Here is an 8,376-nt window from a genome sequence, read left to right on the forward strand (position 1 = left end):
AAACAGTTCCTGTTCATTCTTGCCTACCAGCAATAGGCTTTTCATGGCATCGGCATGAAAGGAATGAAAATGAAAATGCATCTCTCTTTCAGGAATTGTGTGTATTTACGCAATATAAAAGTCACGGCAGCTTTCAGAAAGATAGCCTGACAGTGCTGTCTCCTTTCAGACTTCACAGCATTTTCTGAGCCATGTAAACTTATCTTACCAGAAGGAATGTGAAATCAGAACAACAGGGGAAAAAAACAATGCAGACTTGTCTCGGGGCAGCAACAAATTATGGCCGAAAGCCCTTTCCAAATAAAAGGTGCTGAATAATAAAGATAAAAGCGAAAGTGATGGCGGAAACTGGGGGGACTTCTGAATCTCCGGAACATCACTTCAACTCGCTTTCAGTTATCGAGCTGGTTAGATCATAACTCTCTATGTCTCGTTCCCTGTCCCCCCCTCCCAAATCTGCCCCCTCCCTCCTGCCCCTCCGCCTGGGAGGGCCCTGGAGCAACCAGAAGCCGAGGAATGCCTGCAGGGACTCTGCCATCCACGGTGAAGTTTTCTGGACAAAGAACAACTCAGGACATTTTTGCAAGTCGGTCAGGCCCAGCGGGAATCCTGAAAATTGCCCAGGTAGCATGGGCGGTGACTCCAAAGGGGCAACCAAGACGGTTACCTTGGCAATCACTGGCTGGTCTGGGGCACTATGGCATAGCATCAGCACTGCGTTGGGGTCAGTTTGGCCACAGATGGGTTTGGCACATAGTGAGCCCTTAACAAACACCACAGTCATTATTATTATTATTATTATTATTATTATGCAGTAAGTTAAACACATGGTCTGGCAGGGGGTAGACTCTGAGGACCCCAAATTGTGTCACAGCTCTTCCCACTTAAAAAGTCCTCTGAAAAGTCCCATCTCCTCTGAAGAGCCTTCTCTGGTCAATTCTCAACACCACAGTCATAACAACAACAACAACAATAATAATAACGCTATCTGTTAAGCGCTCACCATGTTCCGGGCACCGTACCAAGTGCCGGGGTGGATACGAGCAAGTCCCTGACCCACATGGGGCTCACGGTCTCGATTCCCATTTTACAGATGCGGAAAGTGAGGCCCAGAGAAGTTCAGTGACTTGCCCGAGGTCGCGCAGCAGACAAGTGGCCGAGCTGGGAGTCACGTCAACCCAACGTCACCACTGGCACTTAATGGAGGCGGAGTGGCCTAGTGGAAAGAGGACAGGACTGGGAGTCAGAAGACCCGGGTTCCTGATCCGACTCTGGCACCCGTCTGCTCTGTGACCTTGGGCGAGTCACTCGACTCCTCTGGGCCCGTTTCCTTATCCGCGAAATGGGGATTAGATGGCAGTTCTCGCCCAGCTCACGGAACGTGAGCCCCGGGTAGGGCAGAGAGGGTGTCCGATTGCAGTGTACTGCGTCTACCCCAGCGCCTAGCACGGTCCTCGGCAACAGCGCTCAATAAATACCACAGCCATTCAAAGGCAACGGGGTCATCCTTCGGAGAAGAGACGAAAGCCACTCCCTTTGCCGAGCTTTTAAATCTGAGCCTCCGAATTTTGGATTTGGGACCATTCACGCATTTGATGGTTCAGTAAGGACATTAGTGGCGGAGCCATTAGCTTAACAGTCCAGGGCCGTAAACAGAAAATCCTACCAAAGGGACTATCAGTCACGAAGCAAACAGTTCAATAGGGCAGCATTATCTAATGAGCCACATCTCTGGGACCCCGCTCGGGACACTCTACCTCCTCTAATTGTTCTAACTCTCTCTTTCAGTCAAAAGTTACAAATGAGAGGACAGATAATGTGAGAGCTCTTTGACCGAGGAGTGTAAATCAAAGCAGCGCTCCCCCTTTCTCTCGCCTCTGTAAAAGCAGAGAAATAGAGCGATCGAGCGCAGACGGAAAAAATCTGTGTCTTATCTACACTGCCCAGTAGAAGAGCTTCAGGAGATTCCTTTAGTAATGTCACTTATTCCATACACTTATCGGTCATCTACTGTCCCCCTGAGAGCCTAGAAAACCAGCATCGAACTAGGTGCACTGAAAAGACGGAGCACAAGCTGAGATTACATAGCTTCTTAGAAGGTCTAACCCTCTTTTGTGTAAAGGGGGGAAGTGAACTAACATGTCCCCTACCACGTGTGTACCTCGCTGGACCCGCGCAAAGAAAACCGGCTCTGAAAAAAACCAGGAACCACTTTAAAAAGGCAGCCCGCGAGGCATGGTTACGCTGTTGTCAGAGCTACTGAGGACACAACAACCCTTGACTCTATTTATTGCCATTGTTCTTGTCTGTCCGTCTCCCCCGATTAATAATAATAATAATAATAATAATAATAATGTTGGTATTTGTTAAGCACTTACTATATGCAGAGCACCGTTCTAAGCGCTGGGGTAGACACAGGGGAATCAGGTTGTCCCACGTGGGGCTCACAGTCTTCATCCCCATTTTTTACAGATGAGGGAACTGAGGCACAGAGAAGTGAAGTGACTTGCCCACAGTCACACAGCTGACAAGTGGCAGAGCCGGGTTTCGAACCCATGACCTCTGACTCCCAAGCCCGGGCTCTCTCCACTGAGCCACACTGCTTCTCTTAGATTAGACCGTAGGTCCGTCAGAGGGCAGGGACTGTCTCTACCTGTTGCCGATTTGTACATTCCAAGCGCTTAGTACAGTGCTCTGCACATAGTAAGCGCTCAATAAATACTATTGAATGAATGAACAAAAACCACACTGTGGATTAGCATTCTGAAGAGGCAGGGGAGGGACTGAAATGAAGAAGCTCCCGAGAGAAACAGCGTGGCTCAGTGGAAAGAGCCCGGGCTTTGGAGTCAGAGGTCATGGGTTCGAATCCCGGCTCGGCCACCTGCCGGCTGTGTGACTGTGGGCAAGTCACTTCACTTCTCATTGCCTCGGTTACCTCATCTGTAAAATGGGGATGAAGACTGTGAGCCCCACGTGGGACAACCTGATTCCCCTGTGTCTACCCCAGCGCTCAGAACGGTGCTCGGCACATAGTGAGCGCTTAACAAATACCAACATTATTATTATTATTATTATTATGAGAGCAGTTAAATAAAGAGGGAACAAGTCCCAGAATTCCCAGAAGGCGTCACACTCTCTACTATCCAAACCAAAGGGATGATCTTTCCGATTCCCAAGTTTTACTCTGCACAAAGACCCTGTCCAAAGGTGAGGTGGGAAGGGCAGGTTCACCACCAACCGCACGAAGAAAGGCCTGGGCCGACACCACAGAGCCAGTTCTGCGAGTCAGTGAGGGTAGGTGACTCGGAAATGCTCACCGGCTCGAATGTTAGGTACCGAGACCCGACGGAGGGGGGAAGGAGACCACCGACATCATCATCACGCTATGCTATTTGGTAGGTATGCGCCATGCATTGTGCTGAGTGCTGGGGCAGAGTCAAGCTGATCACATCAGGCACAGGACCTGTCCGTCCGGGGCTCACAGTCCAAGTTGGAAGAACGGGTATTTAATCCCCATTGCACAGATGAGAACACTGCGGCAAAGAGAAGTTAAGTAACTTGCCCGAGGTCACCCAGCAGGCAGATGGCTGCTTTGCAAAGCAGCATGGTCCAGTGGAGAGAGCACAAGCCCAGAAGCCAGAAGGACCTGGGTTCTAATCCCCGCTCTGCCACTTGGCCGCTGTGTGACCCTGAGCAAATCATTTCACTTCTCTGTGCCTCAGTTGCCTCATTTGTAAAATAGGGATTAAGATAGCGAGAGCCATGTGGGACGGGGACCGTGTCCAACCTGATTAGCACGAACCACCCCAGTGCTTAATACATAGCAAGTGCTTAACAGACACCATTTTTATTTTTGAAAAGAGGAGGCAGACTAGGTTTAGAACTCAGGTTTTCCGATTCCCAGCCCTGGGCTCTTTCTACTAGAGGGAAAGCCAGTAGCTTTGGGAAATTCAGCCCGACTGCAACCCGCTTTGATGTTTTTTTATTAAATACTTTCCTACAGCCTGAATTTTCTGGAAACTATCTAATTTTGGCCTCACTTCAGCATTTCTGCTACCGATGACACACTTATTTAGTCACAACGCCCAGGAGCGCGTCAGTCCATCCCTTCTATACCCTATTTCTTGAGCACCGTTAGAATGTGATCCATGCATGGGCGGGCTGGCGGTTATTTGTGAGACAGATTTAGAGGACGCCTGATGGAGATTCTCGATATAACCTACAGGACCCAAGGGAAAGAAAATGCTCACGATGAAAATCTGAAGGATTTGTGGGAGACTAAGACGCCGATCCACACGTATGCACCTCTCTCCTCTAATGCTAACCTCAGTGTACCTCGTTCTCATCTATCTTACCCATGTCCTGCCTCTGGCTCCGAACGCCCTCCCTCCCGCCGCGTATCTGACGATTGCTCTCCCCGACTTCAAAGCCTTATTGAAGGCACATCTCCTCCAAGAGGGCTTCCTTGACTAAGCCCTCCTTTCTTCTTCTTCCACTCCCTTCTGTGTGACCCTTACTTACTCCCTTTATTCACCCCCCCCCCCCCCAAGCCCCACGGCACTCGTGTACATATCTGTAATTTATTTATATCAATGTCTGTCTCCCCCTCTAGACTGTAAGCTCACTGTGGGCAGGGAATGTGTCTGTTTATTGTTAAATCGTACCCTCCCCTGCACTTAGTACACTTCTCTGCACACAGTAAATGCTCAATAAATACGACTGACTGACTGATTCTAGCATATTTTTCTCAAACTTTGGATTGTCTTTGCTTTCAGGAGTATTAACGGTGGTTGGGTGGTTTGATGTTTTTGTTTTTTGCTTTTTTGGTTAATATCCGCAGACCTATTATGGCAAACCATCCGTGGTTTCTGTCCCACCCAGAGAAGGAAAAGAGGCGATGGTACAAGAAGAACCAAAAGACCGTGAAGCGGAATAGCAGCGTCGGGAGCCTGAAGGTTTTCAAATTGCTTCCCCGTGTTTGCATCACGGCAATTTTCAGTCACTTTGAAGGCATTCACAAGTGCACGGAGTGTTGTCCCCATCCTGCCAGACAATTCCAGTTCAAACAAGGATGGGTACACAGTACCTGCCCAGAGACAAAAGCTAATAATGCCTGCCTGATTGGGGGGGGGAGGGGGGGGGAGGAGGAGAAGAAGGAGAAAAAGGAGGGTTTGATTGAATCCTTTCCAAATCACGAGGTGGCCACTGTCCCTCCGCTGGGAAAGAAACACTGTAAGGAGGGAGGGAGTGTGAAGATGCAGAAACCAGCAGTAAGGAGATGGGTAATCATTTCTAAAGATAAAAATCTGGGAAATCAAAGCATGAGGGGAGCTTGTTTTTCGACTTGGAAACAGGACTCTTTTCCCAGATCTCCCATTTGCTTCTTTCTGGATGACACTCAATCAATAGTATTTATCAGGTGCTCACTCTGTGCGGAACACCGTACCGAGCACTTGGGAGGTTATAAAAGAGTTAATATACATGATCCCTGCCTTCAAGGAGCATATAACTTAGCAGGGAAGGCAGACACCAAAATATTATATAGATAGGAGGACTACAAAAAACATCAGTCACTTCCATATTAGGGGAGGAATGATTTGCACAGAATGCTGCCGACCTCTCTAACGCACACTTTGGAGAAGCGCCTGGAACTCCCTCCCCTTTTACGTCTGACAGACCACGCTCTCCCCATCTCCCAAACCCTTGGGAACTCACATTTCTGCCATCAGGCCTGCCCCAATTCATCTCTTATATTATTTACTTACACCCTTCCAACTCCATTGCCACTCAGCAGGTCCACTCCACCCAAGTATTTGGGTACGCTCACCTCCGCCCTGTAGCGCTTAAGCACTCATCTTTCTATTTTGCTCGCTTTCTCCTATCTCTATTTTTGTGTCAGTCAGTCGATTGTAATTATTGAGCGCTGACTGTGTGCAGAGCACTGTACTAAGTGCTTGGAGGGAACAATATAACAGACACCTTCCCCGCTCACAACGAAGTTTACAGGCTAGAGGGTGTCTGTCTCCTCCGGTAGATTGTAGGCGCTTAGTACAGTGTTCTGCACACAGTGAGTGTTCAATAAATATGATTGAATGAATGAATTGGAAGCCGTTTGAGGGACTGGATCACGTCTACCGTCTTTTTTTACGGTATTCATTACGATGTGCCAAGCACTGAACTGCGTGCTGGGGTAGATATAAGCTAATCAGTTTGGACACGGTCCACGAGGTGCTAGTCTTAATCCCCATTTGACAGATGAGGTATCCGAGGCCCAGAGAAGTTCACTGACTTGTCCAGAGTCACAAAGCAGACTCCCAGGCTCGAGCTCTATAATAACGATGGAATCTGTTAAACGCTTACTACGTGCCAAGCACCGTTCTAAGCACCGGTAGATACAAAGTAACCAGGTTGTCCCACATGGGCTCACAGTCTTCATCCCCGTTTTACAGATGAGGTAACTGAGGCACGGAGAAGTTAAGTGACTTGCCAGAGTCACCCAGCTGATGAGTGGCGGAGCTGGGATTAGAACCCACGACCTCTGACTCCCAGGTCCATGCTCTTTCCACTAAGCCACGCTGCTGCATCCATTAGTCTACGTTGCTTCTATTGTATTCCCCCAAGGCCTTAGTTTCGTGCTCTGCACAGGGTAAGTGCTCAACAAATCCTCTTTTATGGACTGACTACACATGGATGTAGATTGTACAGCGGGGCTGACGTGACGGGGATAAAGCTGGGATAGATATAAGTTCATAATAATGTTGGTATTTGTTAAGCGCTTACTATGGGCAGAGTAAGCGCTGGGGTAGATACAGGATAATCGGGTTGCCCCAGGTGAGGCTCACAGTTAATCCCCATTTTACAGATGAGGGAACTGAGGCACAGAGAAGTTAAGTGACTCGCCCGCAGTCACACAGCTGACAGGTGGCAGAGCCGGGAGTCGAACCCATGAACTCTGACTCCCAAGCCCGGACTCTTTCCACTGAGCCACGCTGCTTCTCCATGAAGTTGGACACAATCCCTGTCTCACACGGGGCTCACACACTTATTCCCATTTTACAGATGGGGTAACTGAGGCACAGAGACATTAAGTGACTCGCCCAAGGTCACACAGGAAACTTGTGGCAGAGCCGGGATTAGAACCTAGGTCCTTCTGACTCCCGGGCCTGTGCTCGATCCACGAGGCCTCACTGCTTCCTCTGAAAGCCAGGCCTAGCCAGAAGAGCCGGGCCACGCAACACACACATATGAGTGGAAGGTGGATGGCGAGACCAGCTGAAGATGCTCTGTGAGATCTCAAAAGTAAAGTTTCTCTGGAGAGAAGCTGGCTGGGAAGGCAGGCGGTGGCGGGGAGACAGAAATATGTCCAGAGCGTCACAGTCCTCCACCTGCCCTCCTGCTGGAAAAACCAAAACCCCAGCTAAGACAATCAATCAATCAATGGTACTTATTGAGCTCTTACTGTGTGCAGAACACTGTACTAAGCGCTTGGGAGAGTACACCACAACAGAGTCGGTAGTTTCTTCCCCTGCCCACACGAAACAAATTAAAGCTGAACTCCGCAACCTTCTCAGTTGTGGATTTCAACAGCTCCTCCTTTGCCGGGACATCGTCAACAAAACACTTGAAATCCTTTCTCGGCTTTATCTGGCCTCTTTTCATCAGGACGGGGCTTGAACGGATTCTACCCGTGCAGGTTTTCACCCTGGTCTGACTTCTGCGTGCTGAGGACACATGCGCAGTGGGAGCTTCTTGGCTATTCCCGCAGAGACAGTAATGTGATTATAAGGCGGAAAGCTTCCCTGATTTCCTTTAGGTGGGTCAGGGAAGGACTGGTGGCAGTGTAAATGGCAAAAAACAAATCCAGTCCTACCTGGGGCGTGCAGGTAAACCGTCCCTAAAGAGGCGGAGGTGCCTTGTAGTACCCAGTCCCCAAGGCTTCGAAGCAGTACGGCCCAGTGGAAAGAGCACGGCCTCGGGAGTCAGAAGTCCTGGGTTCTGATGTCGGCTCTGCCACTCGCCTGCTGGGTGACCCCGGTTTAGTCCCTTAACTTCTCAGCGTCTTGGGTAATTTACCTCAGAAACTGGAATTAAATGAGTTTAAATACCTATTTTCCCTCCCCTTTTGACCTCGAGCTCCTTGTGGGACAGGGACTGGGTTGAATCTGATTATCTTCTATCTATCCCAGGGCTTAATGCGGGGCTTGGCACGTAGTAAACGCTCAATAAATGCAATGATTATTATTATGGGAATTATTGAGGAAAGAGTCAAAACCTGCATCCAAATAGAGAACCACCAAATTTCATCTCTAAGGCCGATGAAAGAAATTTATTTTGCATAAACACCAAAGACAAATTCTCTGAACCCAGTCATCACCA

Source organism: Ornithorhynchus anatinus, chromosome 14 (assembly GCF_004115215.2).
Source record: "Ornithorhynchus anatinus isolate Pmale09 chromosome 14, mOrnAna1.pri.v4, whole genome shotgun sequence".
Classification (NCBI taxonomy): domain Eukaryota; kingdom Metazoa; phylum Chordata; class Mammalia; order Monotremata; family Ornithorhynchidae; genus Ornithorhynchus; species Ornithorhynchus anatinus.